Consider the following 20,413-nt stretch of genomic DNA (forward strand, 5'->3'; position numbering starts at 1 on the left):
GGAGGCATGTGTGATTTAAAGTTGTGTTATTTCTTCTAATAGAAGATTTAGTTTAGGAGGGGCGGGCCCTCAAAGTCTTATGTCTCATTAACAAAGACTTATTGCTAAAACTCCCACATAAAACAACATATCAGCACAGGAATCGACACATTTGATGCCAGTCCCATGATGAACAAAATCTACTATGCAATAATATGACTATGAATTAGCCCCACCCCTTGGCAACAACAAGTGTCTGACATCTTGAACCAGGAAGTACCTGTAACAAAGCCATGAAACCTTTTATCTTCACCATACTTGCCATGAGTCATGACAGTTATGTCCTTAATAGAGTAAAATTACAATATAGTGGAGAAGATAGTAAATGGCTCCATAGCGCCCCCTCCAATATTTCAATCAATCAGCCCCGCCCACTACATTGTCTGACATGGATCAAATTCAGCACACTTGTAGACCCTTCCCGTACCTTCAAAAAAGTCTCTTGGACATATGGGCTAAATCAAACAGGAAGTCGGCCATGTTGAAAAAGGTGCAATTTTTGGGGTCATTTCTGCCATTTTCGTTGCCATGCATTTTGAGGAAGTTCTGCTAAGAATTTTATCTAACTTTAACCCAAATGAGTTAGGATGCTCAAGAGGCATGTGTGATTAAAAGTTGTGCTATTTCTTTTAATAGGGGATATCGTTTAGGAGAGGCGGGGCAGCAAAGCAGATGTGATGCAATGAAAAGGAAAACTGATATAACTCCCACAAAAAACAACCAACCTGCACCAAATTTGCTACAGATGATGCCAGGCATATCCTTCACATTTCTGCATGTCAATAATTAGATTATAAATTAGCCCCGCCCCTTGGTGACAGGAAGTGACCCTTCATAAGGCCTAAATGGCCTGAGGTGCAGTCTGGCTGCACTTTAGGTTGAGAGAGGCATGGGAAGGATGTTGGCAGGGGAGGCGGTGGCATTATGCCGAGCGGCGCCATGGTGCGAGGGCCTATATCACCGCTTGCGGTTTTAATTATTAGGCCCGAGCACCTTGGCGGTGCGAAGGCCTATTGTAATTGCAGCGTTTATTAGGCCCGAGCACCTTGGCGGTGCGAAGGCCTATTGTAATTGCAGCGTTTATTATTATTATTATTATTTTTATTCGGACACTTCGCGTGCTTTTTTGGAGGCCTGAACGTGCTCGAAAACTCACCAAATTTTGCGTACCCCCCCAAGGGAATACGAAAAATTTGATATTTTGAGGTGCTCCAGAATGTTTGAGCGAAACTGAAGGAGAGCGCCACCTATTTTAGGTGCCCCGCCACTGCATGTCGTTAATCTTTATGAAAATTCATACACATGATCTACATGACAGGGCGAACAAAAAATCCTCTTAATGTCATGGTGAAATGTTGACAGGAAGGCGGCCATTTTAGGTCAAAGTCAATATTTTGGCGTTTTAGCACCTCGCATTTTAACGAACTCGTCCTAGGGCTTTTATCCCACTGAGCCACAAATTGCTCAGGATGTTCAGGAGACATGTGTGATGAAATGTTGTGTTATTTCTTCTAATAGGAGACTTAGTTTACGAGGGGTGGGTCCTCAAAGTTTGATGTCTCGCCATGAAAAATTAAACGGATATAACTCCCACATAAAGCAACATTTCTGCACCAAATTTGCTAGATATGATGGCAGTCCCCTCCTACAGAGTTCTATATGTCAATATTTTGATTATGAAATAGCCACGCCCCCTGGAGGTCAAAAGTGTTGTTTTTTGCTCACACACCCATAACTCGGGCTTGGTGGACACCACATGGCCCAAATTCACTCAGGCATCACAAAACATGTTGGTGAAGAGATCTGGTAAAGGACGTTGCTCTGCGCTGCACGGCGTGCCCGTGACGCCATGGCGAAGTTCCATGCGGCGGCGTGACATCATAAATCACTATAAAATTGTCAATTTTGATCTGATCACCCTAAAACTTATAGGGATTAATAAGGGATCAGTCCTGAACAGATTAATGTGACCATTGCTGGTGTAGACCTAAGCCCCGCCCACTTACAACAGGAAGTGGTTTTTTCCACGTTTGAGGGTCATGCTTCTAAGCAAATGGTCCAAAACACTTGAGCCTCCTCCAAAACATGTCAAACCCATTCATGATGCCACAATAAAAACCTCAAGTCGCTACGCTAAACGGGACATGGCGAATGGCGGTCCAACGCCATGAAACAGGAAGTACCTGTGACCAAGCCATGGAACCTTGGACCGCCATCAAACTTGCCATGACTGATGACAGTAAGGCCCTGAACTAAGCCCCATTGAAACATTATGGAATAAATGGAGCATGTCTCCATAGCGCCCCCTACAAAATTTCAATCAATCAGCCCCGCCCACTACATGGACCGACATGAATAAAATTCAGCACAGTTGGAGAACCTTCCAGTACCTTCAAAAAAGTCTCTTGGACATATGGGCTAAATTAAACAGGAAGTCGGCCATGTTGAAAAATGTGCCATTTTTGGGGTCATTTCTTTGCCATGCATTTTAAACAACTCCTCCTAGGGATATTGTCCAACTGACACCCAACTTGCACAGGATGCTCAGGAGGCATACGTGATGTAAAGTTGTGTTATTTCTTCTAATAGAAGATTTAGTTTAGGAGGGGCGGGCCCTCAAAGTTTGATGTCTCATTAATAAAGACTTATTGCTAAAACTCCCACATAAAACAACATATCAGCACAGGAATCGACACATTTGATGCCAGTCCCATGATGAACAAAATATATAATGCAATAATATGACTATGAATTAGCCCCACCCCTTGGCAACAACAACTGTCTGATATCATGAACCAGGAAGTACCTGTAACAAAGCCATGAAATTGTTGATCTTCACCATACTTGCCATGAGTCATGAAAGTTATGCCCTTAATAGAGTAAAATTAAAATATAGTGGAGAAGATAGTAAATGGCTCCATAGCGCCCCCTACAATATTTTAATTAATCAGCCCCGCCCACTACATTGACTGACATGGATATGATTCGGGAAACTTGTAGACCCTCCCAGTACCTTCAAAAAAGTCCCTTGGACATATGGGCTAAATCCAACAGGAAGTCGGCCATTTTGAAAAGGGTGCCATTTTTGGGGTCATTTCTGTCATTTTCTTTGCCATGCATTTTGAGGAACTTCTGCTAAGAATTTTGTCCAACTTTAACCCAAATGAGTCAGGATGCTCAAGAGGCATGTGTGATTAAAAGTTGTGCAATTTCTTTTAATAGGGGATATCATTCAGGAGAGGCGCGGCAGCAAAGCAGATGTGATGCAACGAAAAGGAAAACTGACATAACTCCCACAAAAAACAACCAACATGCACCAAATTTGCTACAGATGATGCCAGTCATATCCTTCACATTTCTGCATGGCAATAATTAGATGATAAGTTAGCCCCGCCCCTTGGTGACAGGAAGTGACCCTTCATAAGGCCTAAATGGCCTGAAGTGCAGTCTGGCTGCACTTTAGGTTGAGAGAGGCATGGGAAGGATGTTGCCAGGGGAGGCGGTGGCATTATGCCGAGCGGCGCCATGGTGCGAGGGCCTATATCACCGCTTGCGGTTTTAATTATTATTATTATTATTCTCCTAATAAATGAATTGCTTTTTTGGAGGCCTGAACATGCTCAAAAACTCACCAAATTTTGCGTACCCCCCCAAGGGAATGCGAAAAATTTGATATTTTGAGGTGCTCCAGAATGTTTGGGCGAAACTGAACGAGAGCGCCACCTATTTTAGGTGCCCCACCACTGCATGTCATTAATCTTTATGAAAATTCATACACATGATCTACATGCTAGGGCGAACTAAAAATCCTCTTAATGTCATGGTGAAATGTCGACAGGAAGGCGGCCATTTTAGGTCAAAGTCAATATTTTGGCGTTTTAGCACCTCGCATTTTAACGAACTCGTCCTAGAGCTTTTATCCCACTGAGCCACAAATTGCTCAGGATGTTCAGGAGGCATGTGTGATTAAATGTTGTGTTATTTCTTCTAATAGGAGACTTAGTTTACGAGGGGCGGGGCCTCAAAATTTGATGTCTCGCCAGGAAAAATTAAACGGATATAACTCCCACATAAAGCAACATTTCTGCCCCAAATTTGCTAGATATGATGGCAGTCCCCTCCTACAGAGTTCTATATGTCAATATTTTGATTATGAAATAGCCACGCCCCCTGGAGGTCAAAAGTGTTGTTTTTTGCTCACACACCCATAACTCTGGCTTGGTGGACACCACATGGCCCAAATTCACTCAGGCATCACAAAACATGTTGGTGAAGAGATCTTATAAAGGACGTTGCTCTACGCTGCACGGCGTGCCCGTGACGCCATGGCGAAGTTCCATGCGGCGGCGTGACATCATAAATCACTATAAAATTGTCAATTTTGATCTGATCACCCTAAAACTTATAGGGATTAATAAGAGATCAGTCCTGAACAGATTACTGTGACCATTGCTGGTGTAGACCTAAACTCAGCCCACTTACAACAGGAAGTGTTTTTTTGCACGTTTGAGGGTCATGCTTCTAAGCAAATGGTCCAAAACACTTGAGCCTCCTCCAAAACATGTCAAACCCTTTCATGATGCCACAATAAAAACCTCAAGTTGCTACGCTAAACGGGACATGGCGAATGGCGGTCCAACGCCATGAAACAGGAAGTACCTGTGACCAAGCCATGGAACCTTGGACCGCAACCATACTTGCCATGACTGATGACAGTAAGGCCCTGAACTAAGCCCCATTGAAACATAATGGAATACATGGAGCATGTCTCTATAGCGCCCCCTACAAAATTTCAATCAATCAGCCCCGCCCACTACATGGACCGACATGGATAAAATTCAGCAAAGTTGGACAACCTTCCAGTACCTTCAAAAAAGTCTCTTGGACATATGGGCTAAATTCAACAGGAAGTCGGCCATTTTGAAAAAGGCGCCATTTTTGGGGTCATTTCTTTGCCATGCATTTTAAACAACTCCTCCTAGGGATATTGTCCAACTGACACCCAACTTGCACATGATGCTCAGGAGGCATGTGTGATTTAAAGTTGTGTTATTTCTTCTAATAGAAGATTTAGTTTAGGAGGGGCGGGCCCTCAAAGTTTGATGTCTTATTAACAAAGACTTATTGCTAAACCTCCCACATAAAACAACATATCAGCACAGGAATCGCCACATTTGATGCCAGTCCCATGATGAACAAAATCTACAATGCAATAATGGGACTATGAATTAGCCCCACCCCTTGGCAACAACAAGTGTCTGATATCGTGAACCAGGAAGTACCTGTAACAAAGCCATGAAACCTTTGATCTTCACCATACTTGCCATGACTTATGACAGTAAAGTCCTTAATAGAGTAAAATTACAATATAGTGGAGAAGATAGTAAATGGCTCCATAGCGCCCCCTACAATATTTTAATTAATTAGCCCCGCCCACTACATTGACTGACATGGTTATGATTCGGGAAACTTGTAGACGCTCCCAGTACCTTCAAAAAAGTCTCTTGGACATATGGGCTAAATCAAACAGGGAGTCGGCCATTTTGAAAAAGGTGCCATTTTTGGGGTCATTTCTGTCATTTTCTTTGCCATGTTTTTTGAGGAACTTCTCCTAAGAATTTTGTCCAACTTTAACCCAAATGAGTCAGGATGCTCAAGAAGCATGTGTGATTAGAAGTTGTGCTATTTCTTTTAATAGGGGATATCGTTTAGGAGAGGCGGGGCAGCAAAGCAGATGTGATGCAACAAAAAGAAAAACTGACATAAATCCCCCAAAAAACAACCAACCTGCACCAAATTTGCTACAGATGATGCCAGTCATATCCTTCACATTTGTGCATGTCAATAATTAGATGATAAGTTAGCCCCGCCCCTTGGTGACAGGAAGTGACCCTTCATAAAACCTAAATGGTCTGAAGTGCAGTCTGGCTGCACTTTAGGTTGAGAGAGGCATGGGAAGGATGTTGCCAGGGGAGGCGGTGGCATGATGCCGAGCGGCGCCATGGTGCGAGGGCCTATATCACCGCCTGCGGTTTTAATTATTATTATTATTATTATTATTATTATTCTCCTAATAAATGAATTGCTTTTTTGGAGGCCTGAACATGCTCAAAAACTCACCAAATTTTGCGTACCCCCCCAAGGGAATGCGAAAAATTTGATATTTTGAGGTGCTCCAGAATGTTTGGGCGAAACTGAATGAGAGCGCCACCTATTTTAGGTGCCCCGCCACTGCATGTCGTTAATCTTTATGAAAATTCATACACATGATCTACATGCTAGGGCGAACAAAAAATCCTCTTAATGTCATGGTGAAATGTCGACAGGAAGGCAGACATTTTAGGTCAAAGTCAATATTTTGGCGTTTTAGCACCTCGCATTTTAACGAACTCGTCCTTGGGCTTTTATCCCACTGAGCCACAAATTGCTCAGGATGTTCAGGAGGCATGTGTGATTAAATGTTGTGTTATTTCTTCTAATAGGAGACTTAGTTTACGAGGGGCGGGGCCTCAAAGTTTGATGTCTCGCCAGGAAAAATTAAACGGATATAACTCCCACATAAAGCAACATTTCTGCACCAAATTTGCTAGATATGATGGCAGTCCCCTCCTACAGAGTTCTATATGTCAATATTTTGATTATGAAATAGCCACGCCCCCTGGAGGTCAAAAGTGTTGTTTTTTGCTCACACACCCATAACTCTGGCTTGGTGGACACCACATGGCCCAAATTCACTCAGGCATCACAAAACATGTTGGTGAAGAGATCTTATAAAGGACGTTGCTCTACGCTGCACGGCGTGCCCGTGACGCCATGGCGAAGTTCCATGCGGCGGCGTGACATCATAAATCACTATAAAATTGTCAATTTTGATCTGATCACCCTAAAACTTATAGGGATTAATAAGGGATCAGTCCTGAACAGATTAATGTGACCATTGCTGGTGTAGACCTAAACTCCGCCCACTTACAACAGGAAGTGTTTTTTTGCACGTTTGAGGGTCATGCTTCTAAGCAAATGGTCCAAAACACTTGAGCCTCCTCCAAAACATGTCAAACCCTTTCATGATGCCACAATAAAAACCTCAAGTTCCTACGCTAAACGGGACATGGCGAATGGCGGTCCAACGCCATGAAACAGGAAGTACCTGTGACCAAGCCATGGAACCTTGGACCGCAACCATACTTGCCATGACTGATGACAGTAAGGCCCTGAACTAAGCCCCATTGAAACATAATGGAATACATGGAGCATGTCTCTATAGCGCCCCCTACAAAATTTCAATCAATCAGCCCCGCCCACTACATGGACCGACATGGATAAAATTCAGCACAGTTGGAGAACCTTCCAGTACCTTCAAAAAAGTCTCTTGGACATATGGGCTAAATTCAACAGGAAGTCGGCCATTTTGAAAAAGGCGCCATTTTTGGGGTCATTTCTTTGCCATGCATTTTAAACAACTCCTCCTAGGGATATTGTCCAACTGACACCCAACTTGCACAGGATGCTCAGGAGGCATGTGTGATGTAAAGTTGTGTTATTTCTTCTAATAGAAGATTTAGTTTAGGAGGGGCAGGCCCTCAAAGTTTGATGTCTTATTAACAAAGACTTATTGCTAAACCTCCCACATAAAACAACATATCAGCACAGGAATCGCCACATTTGATGCCAGTCCCATGATGAACAAAATCTACAATGCAATAATGGGACTATGAATTAGCCCCACCCCTTGGCAACAACAAGTGTCTGATATCGTGAACCAGGAAGTACCTGTAACAAAGCCATGAAACCTTTGATCTTCACCATACTTGCCATGAGTCATGACAGTAAAGTCCTTAATAGAGTAAAATTACAATATAGTGGAGAAGATAGTAAATGGCTCCATAGCGCCCCCTACAATATTTTAATTAATTAGCCCCGCCCACTACATTGACTGACATGGTTATGATTCGGGAAACTTGTAGACGCTCCCAGTACCTTCAAAAAAGTCTCTTGGACATATGGGCTAAATCAAACAGGGAGTTGGCCATTTTGAAAAAGGTGCCATTTTTGGGGTCATTTCTGTCATTTTCTTTGCCATGCATGTTGAGGAACTTCTCCTAAGAATTTTGTCCAACTTTAACCCAAATGAGTCAGGATGCTCAAGAGGCATGTGTGATTAGAAGTTGTACTATTTCTTTTAATAGGGGATATCGTTTAGGAGAGGCGGGGCAGCAAAGCAGATGTGATGCAACAAAAAGAAAAACTGACATAAATCCCCCAAAAAACAACCAACCTGCACCAAATTTGCTACAGATGATGCCAATCATATCCTTCACATTTGTGCATGTCAATAATTAGATGATAAGTTAGCCCCGCCCCTTGGTGACAGGAAGTGACCCTTCATAAAACCTAAATGGTCTGAAGTGCAGTCTGGCTGCACTTTAGGTTGAGAGAGGCATGGGAAGGATGTTGCCAGGGGAGGCGGTGGCATGATGCCGAGCGGCGCCATGGTGCGAGGGCCTATATCACCGCTTGCGGTTTTAATTAGGCCCGAGCACCTTGGCGGTGCGAAGGCCTATTGTAATTGCAGTGTTTATTATTATTATTATTATTATTATTATTATTATTATTATTATTATTATTTTTATTCGGACACTTCGCGTGCTTTTTTGGAGGCCTGAACGTGCTCGAAAACTCACCAAATTTTGTGTACCCCCCCCAAGGGAATACGAAAAATTTGATATTTTGAGGTGCTCCAGAATGTTTGGGCGAAACTGAACGAGAGCGCCACCTATTTTAGGTGCCCCGCCACTGCATGTCATTAATCTTTATGAAAATTCATACACATGATCTACATGACAGGACAAACAAAAAATCCTCTTAATGTCATGGTGAAATGTCGACAGGAAGGCGGCCATTTTAGGTCAAAGTCAATATTTTGGCGTTTTAGCACCTCGCATTTTAACGAACTCGTCCTAGAGCTTTTATCCCACTGAGCCACAAATTGCTCAGGATGTTCAGGAGGCATGTGTGATTAAATGTTGTGTTATTTCTTCTAATAGGAGACTTAGTTTACGAGGGGCGGGGCCTCAAAGTTTGATGTCTCGCCATGAAAAATTAAACGGATATAACTCCCACATAAAGCAACATTTCTGCACCACATTTGCTAGATATGATGGCAGTCCCCTCCTACAGAGTTCTATATGTCAATATTTTGATTATGAAATAGCCACGCCCCCTGGAGGTCAAAAGTGTTGTTTTTTGCTCACACACCCAGAACTCTGGCTTGGTAGACACCACATGGCCCAAATTCACTCAGGCATCACAAAACATGTTGGTGAAGAGATCTGGTAAAGGACCTTGCTCTACGCTGCACGGCGTGCCCGTGACGCCATGGCGAAGTTCCATGCGGCGGCGTGACATCATAAATCACTATAAAATTGTCAATTTTGATCTGATCACCCTAAAACTTATAGGGATTAATAAGGGATCAGTCCTGAACAGATTAATGTGACCATTGCTGGTGTAGACCTAAGCCCCGCCCACTTAAAACAGGAAGTGGTTTTTTCCACGTTTGAGGGTCATGCTTCTAAGCAAATGGTCCCAAACACTTGAGACTCCTCCAAAACATGTCAAACCCTTTCATGATGCCACAATAAAAACCTCAAGTCGCTACGCTAAACGGGACATGGCGAATGGCGGTCCAACGCCATGAAACAGGAAGTACCTGTGACCAAGCCATGGAACCGTGGACCGCAACCATACTTGCCATGACTGATGACAGTAAGGCCCTGAACTAAGCCCCATTGAAACATAATGGAATACACGGAGCATGTCTCCATAGCGCCCCCTACAAAATTTCAATCAATCAGCCCCGCCCACTACATGGACCGACATGGATAAAATTCAGCACAGTTGGAGAACCTTCCAGTACCTTCAAAAAAGTCTCTTGGACATATGGGCTAAATTCAACAGGAAGTCGGCCATTTTGAAAAAGGTGCCATTTTTGGGGTCATTTCTTTGCCATGCATTTTAAACAACTCCTCCTAGGGATATTGTCCAACTGACACCCAACTTGCACAGGATGCTCAGGAGGCATGTGTGATTTAAAGTTGTGTTATTTCTTCTAATAGAAGATTTAGTTTAGGAGGGGCAGGCCCTCAAAGTTTGATGTCTTATTAACAAAGACTTATTGCTAAAACTCCCACATAAAACAACATATCAGCACAGGAATCGCCACATTTGATGCCAGTCCCATGATGAACAAAATCTGCAATGCAATAATGGGACTATGAATTAGCCCCACCCCTTGGCAACAACATGTGTCTGATATCATGAACCAGGAAGTACCTGTAACAAAGCCATGAAATTGTTGATCTTCACCATACTTGCCATGACTTATGACAGTTATGTCCTTAATAGAGTAAAATTAAAATATAGTGGAGAAGATAGTAAATGGCTCCATAGCGCCCCCTACAATATTTTAATTAATTAGCCCCGCCCACTACATTGACTGACATGGATATGATTCGGAAAACTTGTAGACCCTCCCAGTACCTTCAAAAAAGTCTCTTGGACATATGGGCTAAATCCAACAGGAAGTCGGCCATTTTGAAAAGAGTGCCATTTTTGGGGTCATTTCTGTCATTTTCTTTGCCATGCATTTTGAGGAACTTCTCCTAAGAATTTTGTCCAACTTTAACCCAAATGAGTCAGGATGCTCAAGCTGCATATCTGATTAAAAGTTGTGTTATTTCTTTTAATAGGGGATATCATTTAGGAGAGGCGGGGCAGCAAAGCAGATGTGATGCAATGAAAAGGAAAACTGACATAACTCCCACAAAAAACAACCAACCATATTTATAGACGTGTATGTACAGATGAACATGCAGGTCCATCTGAAGGAATTATTAATTATGTGAATCAGTTTCATATGTGTTTTCTTGTTTAGAAGCAGACTGATTGCTCTTTGATTTATAGACATTTGTTCGGATTCTTGGATAGAGTGGTATTGGATCAGCTCTGTTGATGGATTGATTAAAACATCCAGTGCGGCTAATACAACAATAAGTTACTGAAAACTATATTTATGTAAATGATGTTAACAGTTTTTAACAAATGTCACAGGCATGTTAATAAGCATAATGAATTAAAACTAAACTTGAAGCATTTATGTATTATTCCTCCCTGTTGCTCTTTGTCTGTACTGTGGGGGATTACATGAAAAAGAAAAAATCTGAGGCTTTGGTTCTGAGAATGAGCAGCTAATTCTTGTTTTGAATAAAGTAAAAATAATGTAACATCCATTTATGGAAAACTGGTGGGATTTTTTTTTCAAATTCATTAAACACTGTGGCATATTTGATCCACTTTTAGATTATTTTTTTCAATTTATTGAAGCCAGAGTATGTAAGATTTCAAAGCGATTCTTTCCAACACTAGGTGGCAAACACCATGTAGTGAGCAAAACCACACAACTGCTACCTCTACAAACCACCACAGGGCGGAAGTAGTGAGCTAAACTTGCTCCTCACCCCTCCCATCCTCTAAATACAGCGGAACCGTCACCGTCCACAAGACTCAAAGTTTATTTACAAACTGTGTGATGACATCCAGTATTTCAGCTCGACATGAACCGGTAAGTAACTGTTAACACAACAGGCTCTTCGTCATGCTGAAAATGATACTCTCTTATGGTGTTTTTTTTGCAAAGTAGTACGTAAAAATGACAATATCGCGTATGGAATAAACGGTGGTACTAAGAAGAGGCTAAGCTACGTGCTAAGCTAGCTATAGTTGTTAGGCTAATTCTAACTTTATTAATATTTCTGCATATATTCAGCTGATGTTAGACTGAATCAGCCTAACACAGGCAGTCAGACACTGACATAATGCAGAATTTACATGTTTGAATGTTGTTACAGCGATGATCCGTGTACACACTTGTTTTCAGTGATGAATATGACATGTTAAGGTTGCCAGGAAGGCCGAGGCAGGGCTGGTGGACGGTCCGAGGACAAGCGGGTCAGTCTGAGGAAGACGAGCTGCAGCTTCCAGAGATGTGACTGGCTAGCTGTAGTACAGGTAAAATGCAGTTTCATGTTCACTGTTTTGTCTCAAGATATTACTGATAAAAAACATTTATTACAGGAATTCCACAGTATTCCAATAACCAACAATGGTAAACGAGGCTGAAGTTAGCTTCCGATTCGCAATATGTGTAAAGGGCAATTCCACTGAATTTTTCGGAAACACCACATTAGACCAGGTCCTGACAAAAAACTACAACACTTGGACTCTTAAAACCTGGGTTAAAATATTCCACATACTATGCAGATTCAATAAAACATAGTGTCTGATTTGTGAAATCTTTATTCTATTTGTGAAAATGCAAATAAGGGTCATTTCATGACTTTTTTGGCATCTGGACCACATTACATCAGGTCCTGACAAAAAACTAAAACACTTAGACTCTTCAAATGTGGGCTAAAATATTCCACATACTATACCAGTTTTTTGTCAGTACCTGGTCTAATGTGGTGGTGTTTCCAAAAAATTCAGTGTAATTGCCCTTTACACATATTGCAGCCATAAGCTGCGGATCGGAAGCTAACTTCAGCCTCGTCAATGGTAACTGTTTTATGTATTATTTGTTGTTGTAACATAAATGTAATTTTATATTTGAGCTTGTTACCTACTGCTCTGTCTTCCATATGTTACTTGTTGCTTTGGCATCCAGACATTAGTTTTAGATATTACAGTAATATATTAACTTAGTCTCTGAACAAAGTTGGTAGACACAGACCTTCACTAAAAAATCTGATCTTTCACTTTTCACTTTGTTTTCCATCAGTTAGTAAAATGTGGCTCTATTTATCTAACCAATCTTTTGTATAATTTTGCAGAGACGTCTTGATGACATAAATGTGAAGGACCTAAGAAGACTCACATCCCAGCTCCTCAGAAGGAAACAAGGCTTGATTCCCAGTTGCTGTGTGGCTACTGAAGAGCAGTTTCCTGATCTGCACAGACACAACATTGCTTTTGTTTTTGGTGTTTGATTCTTTTTTTTTTTTTTCTAGTAAACCACAATTTAATAGCATTTCTGTGGAATCTATTGTTTACATGTTCGTTGATTGTATTGTTTCTTACTTATAACTTTGTGTTACTAATTAAGTAATTTGAGCTACTTTGTACACTTTGAAGCGTTTTTAAAATAAAGAAATTTAAATGCTTTTCCCCATTTATTCAATACATTCAAGTCATCTAAATAACTGCAGTAGGATGTGATCATACAGGAACAAGATAAAAGTTTATTACAATTTATGACTGTAATAAATACAGATCTAACAGTGTATAAACACAGCACAAATCCCACAGAGAAAAGTCTATGATCCACAAACAGAAGACACAACTATATACAAAAGATGTGAAGTTTAGATTCCACAATAGAAGGTCAATAATTCCTGTTCATGTTTTATGTGTTGCACCCTCGCTGCTGACTTCATACACATTTGTAAACTTTTTTGTTCATTACACTTATGGAAATAATTATAAGATGCAGTGGCCCAAATTCACTCAGGCATCACAAAACATGTTGGTGAAGAGATCTTATAAAGGACGTTGCTCTACGCTGCACGGCGTGCCCGTGACGCCATGGCAAAGTTCCATGCGGCGGCGTGACATCATAAATCACTATAAAATTGTCAATTTTGATCTGATCACCCTAAAACTTATAGGGATTAATAAGGGATCAGTCCTGAACAGATTAATGTGACCATTGCTGGTCTAGACCTAAGCCCCGCCCACTTACAACAGGAAGTGGTTTTTTCCACGTTTGAGGGTCATGCTTCTAAGCAAATGGTCCAAAACACTTGAGCCTCCTCCAAAACATGTCAAACCCTTTCATGATGCCACAATAAAAACCTCAAGTCGCTACGCTAAACGGGACATGGCGAATAGCGGTCCAACGCCATGAAACAGGAAGTACCTGTGACCAAGCCATGGAACCTTGGACCACCACCAAACTTGTCATGACTGATGACAGTAAGGCCCTGAACTAAGCCCCATTGAAACATTATGGAATAAATGGAGCATGTCTCCATAGCGCCCCCTACAAAATTTCAATCAATCAGCCCCGCCCACTACATTGACTGACATGGATATGATTCGGGAAACTTGTAGACCCTCCCAGTACCTTCAAAAAAGTCTCTTGGACATATGGGCTAAATCAAACAGGAAGTCGGCCATTTTGAAAAAGGTGCCATTTTTGGGGTCATTTCTTTGCCATGCATTTTAAACAACTCCTCCTAGGGATATTGTCCAACTGACACCCAACTTGCACAGGATGCTCAGGAGGCATGTGTGATGTAAAGTTGTGTTATTTCTTCTAATAGAAGATTTAGTTTAGGAGGGGCGGGCCCTCAAAGTTTTATGTCTCATTAACAATGACTTATTGCTAAAACTCCCACATAAAACAACATATCAGCACAGGAATCGACACATTTGATGCCAGTCCCATGATGAACAAAATCTACAATGCAATAATGGGACTATGAATTAGCCCCACCCCTTGGCAACAAGAAGTGTCTGATATCATGAACCAGGAAGTACCTGTAACAAAGCCATGAAACCTTTGATCTTCACCATACTTGCCATGAGTCATGAAAGTTATGCCCTTAATAGAGTAAAATTAAAATATAGTGGAGAAGATAGTAAATGGCTCCATAGCGCCCCCTACAATATTTCAATCAATCAGCCCCGCCCACTACATTGACTGACATGGATAAAATTCAGCACACTTATAGACCATTCCAGCACCTTCAAAAAAGTCTCTTGGACACATGGGCTAAATCAAACAGGAAGTCGGCCATTTTGAAAAAGGTGTCATTTTTGGGGTCATTTCTGTCATTTTCTTTGTCATGCATTTTGAGAAGTTCCTTCTAAGAATTTTGTCCAACTTTAACCCAAATGAGTTAGGATGCTCAGGAGGCATGTGTGATTAAAAGTTGTGTTATTTCTTTTAATAGGGGATATCATTTAGGAGAGGCGGGGCAGCAAAGCAGATGTGATGCAACGAAAAGGAAAACTGACATAACTCCCACAAAAAACAACCAACCTGCACCAAATTCACTACAGATGATGCCAGTCATATTCTTCACATTTGTGCATGTCAATAATTAGATTATAAATTAGCCCCGCCCCTTGGTGACAGGAAGTGACCGTTCATAAGGCCTAAATGGCCTGAAGTGCAGTCTGGCTGCACTTTAGGTTGAGAGAGGCATGGGAAGGATGTTGGCAGGGGAGGCGGTGGCATTATGCCGAGCGGCGCCATGGTGCGAGGGCCTATATCACCGCTTGCGGTTTTAATTATTATTATTATTTTTATTCGGACACTTCGCGTGCTTTTTTGGAGGCCTGAACGTGCTCGAAAACTCACCAAATTTTGCGTACCCCCCCAAGGGAATACGAAAAATTTGATATTTTGAGGTGCTCCAGAATGTTTGGGCAAAACTGAATGAGAGCGCCACCTATTTTAGGTGCCCCGCCACTGCATGTCGTTAATCTTTATGAAAATTCATACACATGATCTACATGCTAGGGCGAACAAAAAATCCTCTTAATGTCATGGTGAAATGTCGACAGGAAGGCGGCCATTTAAGGTCAAAATCAATATTTTGGCGTTTTAGCACCTCGCATTTTAACGAACTCGTCCTAGAGCTTTTATCCCACTGAGCCACAAATTGCTGAGGATGTTCAGGAGGCATGTGTGATTAAATGTTGTGTTATTTCTTCTAATAGGAGACTTAGTTTACGAGGGGTGGGGCCTCAAAGTTTGATGTCTCGCCATGAAAAATTAAACGGATATAACTCCCACATAAAGCAACATTTCCGCACCAAATTTGCTAGATATGATGGCAGTCCCCTCCTACAGAGTTCTATATGTCAATATTTTGATTATGAAATAGCCACGCCCCCTGGAGGTCAAAAGTGTTGTTTTTTGCTCACACACCCATAACTCTGGCTTGGTGGACACCATATGGCCCAAATTCACTCAGGCATCACAAAACATGTTGGTGAAGAGATCTGGTAAAGGACGTTGCTCTACGCTGCACGGCGTGCCCGTGACGCCATGGCGAAGTTCCATGCGGCGGCGTGACATCATAAATCACTATAAAATTGTCAATTTTGATCTGATCACCCTAAAACTTATAGGGATTAATAAGGGATCAGTCCTGAACAGATTAATGTGACCATTGCTGGTGTAGACCTAAGCCCCGCCCACTTACAACAGGAAGTGGTTTTTTCCACGTTTGAGGGTCATGCTTCTAAGCAAATGGTCCAAAACACTTGAGCCTCCTCCAAAACATGTCAAACCCATTCATGATGCCACAATAAAAACCTCAAGTCGCTACGCTAAACGGGACATGGCGAATGGCGGTCCAACGCCATGAAACAGGAAGTACCTGTGACCAAGCCATGGAACCTTGGACCGCCATCAAACTTGCCATGACTGATGATAGTAAGGCCCTGAACTAAGCCCCATTGAAACATTATGGAATAAATGGAGCATGTCTCCATAGCGCCCCCTACAATATTTCAATCAATCAGCCCCGCCCACTACATTGATCGACATGGATAAAATTCAGCACAGTTGGAGAACCTGCCAGTACCTTCAAAAAAGTCTCTTGGACATATGGGCTAAATTCAACAGGAAGTCGGCCATTTTGAAAAAGGTGCCATTTTTGGGGTCATTTCTTTGCCATGCATTTTAAACAACTCCTCCTAGGGATATTGTCCAACTGACACCCAACTTGCACAGGATGCTCAGGAGGCATGTGTGATGTAAAGTTGTGTTATTTCTTCTAATAGAAGATTTAGTTTAGGAGGGGCGGGCCCTCAAAGTTTTATGTCTCATTAACAATGACTTATTGCTAAAACTCCCACATAAAACAACATATCAGCACAGGAATCGACCCATTTGATGCCAGTCCCATGATGAACAAAATCTGCAATGCAATAATGGGACTATGAATTAACCCCACCCCTTGGCAACAAGAAGTGTCTGATATCATGAACCAGGAAGTACCTGTAACAAAGCCATGAAACCTTTGATCTTCACCATACTTGCCATGAGTCATGAAAGTTATGCCCTTAATAGAGTAAAATTACAATATAGTGGAAAAGATAGTAAATGGCTACATAGCGCCCCCTACAATATTTTAATTAATCAGCCCCGCCCACTACATTGACTGACATGGATATGATTCTTTACAGTTGTAGACCCTCCCAGTACCTTCAAAAAAGTCTCTTGGACATATGGGCTAAATCCAACAGGAAGTCGGCCATTTTGAAAAGGGTGCCATTTTTGGGGTCATTTCTGTCATTTTCTTTGTCATGCATTTGGAGGAACTTCTCCTAAGAATTTTGTCCAACTTTAACCCAAATGAGTCAGGATGCTCAAGAGGCATGTGTGATTAAAAGTTGTGCTATTTCTTTTAATAGGGGATATCGTTTAGGAGAGGCGGGGCAGCAAAGCAGATGTGATGCAATGAAAAGGAAAACTGACATAACTCCCACAAAAAACAACCAACCTGCACCAAATTTGCTACAGATGATGCCAGTCATATCCTTCACATTTGTGCATGTCAATAATTAGATGATAAGTTAGCCCCGCCCTTGGTGACAGGAAGTGACCCTTCATAAGGCCTAAATGGCCTGAAGTGCAGTCTGGCTGCACTTTAGGTTGAGAGAGGCATGGGAAGGATGTTGGCAGGGGAGGCGGTGGCATTATGCCGAGCGGCGCCATGGTGCGAGGGCCTATATCACCGCTTGCGGTTTTAATTATTATTATTATTTTTATTCGGACACTTCGCGTGCTTTTTTGGAGGCCTGAACGTGCTCGAAAACTCACCAAATTTTGCGTACCCCCCCAAGGGAATACGAAAAATTTGATATTTTGAGGTGCTCCAGAATGTTTGGGCGAAACTGAACGAGAGCGCCACCTATTTTAGGTGCCCCGCCACTGCATGTCGTTAATCTTTATGAAAATTCATACACATGATCTACATGACAGGGCGAACAAAAAATCCTCTTAATGTCATGGTGAAATGTCGACAGGAAGGCGGCCATTTTAGGTCAAAGTCAATATTTTGGCGTTTTAGCACCTCGCATTTTAACGAACTCGTCCTAGAGCTTTTATCCCACTGAGCCACAAATTGCTCAGGATGTTCAGGAGGCATGTGTGATTCAATGTTGTGTTATTTCTTCTAATAGGAGACTTAGTTTACGAGGGGCGGGGCCTCAAAGTTTGATGTCTCGCCATGAAAAATTAAACGGATATAACTCCCCCATAAAGCAACATTTCTGCAACAAATTTGCTAGATATGATGGCAGTCCCCTCCTACAGAGTTCTATATGTCAATATTTTGATTATGAAATAGCCACGCCCCCTGGAGGTCAAAAGTGTTGTTTTTTGCTCACACACCCATAACTCTGGCTTGGTGGACACCACATGGCCCAAATTCACTCAGGCATCACAAAACATGTTGGTGAAGAGATCTGGTAAAGGACATTGCTCTGCGCTGCACGGCGTGCCCGTGACGCCATGGCAAAGTTCCATGCGGCGGCGTGACATCATAAATCACTATAAAATTGTCAATTTTGATCTGATCACCCTAAAACTTATAGGGAAATAATAAGGGATCAGTCCTGAACAGATTAATGTGAACATTGCTGGTGTAGACCTAATCTCCGCCCACTTACAACAGGAAGTGGTTTTTTCCACGTTTGAGGGTCATGCTTCTAAGCAAATGGTCCCAAACACTTGAGACACCTCCAAAACATGTCAAACCCTTTCATGATGCCACAATAAAAACCTCAAGTCGCTACGCTAAACGGGACATGGCGAATGGCGGTCCAACGCCATGAAACAGGAAGTACCTGTGACCAAGCCATGGAACCTTGGACCGCCACCAAACTTGCCATGACTGATGACAGTCAGGCCCTGAACTTAGCCCCATTGAAACATAATGGAATAAATGCAGCATGCCTCCATAGCGCCCTCTACAAAATTTCAATCAATCAGCCCCGCCCACTACATTGACCGACATGGATAAAATTCAGCACAGTTGTAGAAGCTTCCAGTACCTTCAAAAAAGTCTCTTGGACATATGGGCTAAATTCAACAGGAAGTCGGCCATTTTGAAAAAGGTGCCATATTTGGGGTCATTTCTTTGCCATACATTTTAAACAACTCCTCCTAGGGACATTGTCCAACTGACACCCAACTTGCACAAGACGCTCAGGAGGCATGTGTGATTTAAAGTTGTGTTATTTCTTCTAATAGAAGATTTAGTTTAGGAGGGGCGGGCCCTCAAAGTTTTATGTCTCATTAACAAAGACTTATTGCTAAAACTCCCACATAAAACAACATATCAGCACAGGAATCGACCCTTTTGATGCCAGTCCCATGATGAACAAAATATACAATGCAATAATGGGACTATGAATTAGCCCCACCCCTTGGCAACAACAAGTGTCTGATATCATGAACCAGGAAGTACCTGTAACAAAGCCATGAAACCTTTGATCTTCACCATACTTGCCATGAGTCATGACAGTTATGTCCTTAATAGAGTAAAATTACAATATAGTGGAGAAGATAGTAAATGGCTCTATAGCGCCCCCTCCAATATTTCAATCAATCAGCCCCGCCCACTTTATTGACTGACATGGATCAAGTTCAGCACACTTGTAGATCCTTCCAGCACCTTCAAAAAAGCCTCTTGGACATATGGGCTAAATCCAACAGGAAGTCGGCCATTTTGAAAAAGGTGCCAATTTTGGGGTCATTTCTGTCATTATCTTTGTCATGCATTTTGAGGAACTCTTCTCCTGAGAATTTTATCCAACTTTAACCCAAATGAGTTAGGATGCTCAAGAGGCATGTGTGATTAAAAGTTGTGTTAGTTCTTTTAATAGGGGATATCATTTAGGAGAGGCGGGGCAGCAAAGCAGATGTGATGCAACGAAAAGGACAACTGACATAACTCCCACAAAAAGGAACCAACCTGCACCAAAATTGCTACAGATGATGCCAGTCATATCCTTCACATTTGTGCATGTCAATAATTAGATGATAAGTTAGCCCCGCCCCTTGGTGACAGGAAGTGACCCTTCATAAGGCCTAAAAGGCCTGAAGTGCAGTCTGGCTGCACTTTAGGTTGAGAGAGGCATGGGAAGGATGTTGCCAGGGGAGGCGGTGGCATTATGCCGAGCGGCGCCATGGTGCGAGGGCCTATATCACCGCTTGCGGTTTTAATTATTATTATAACCAGAGTTGTGTCGTCACATGCCAGACAAGTTAGTAAACATAACCTTGACCAAGGAG

The sequence above is a fragment of the Telmatherina bonti genome, assembly GCF_933228915.1.
Source record: "Telmatherina bonti genome assembly, chromosome: 2".
NCBI lineage: Eukaryota > Metazoa > Chordata > Actinopteri > Atheriniformes > Telmatherinidae > Telmatherina > Telmatherina bonti.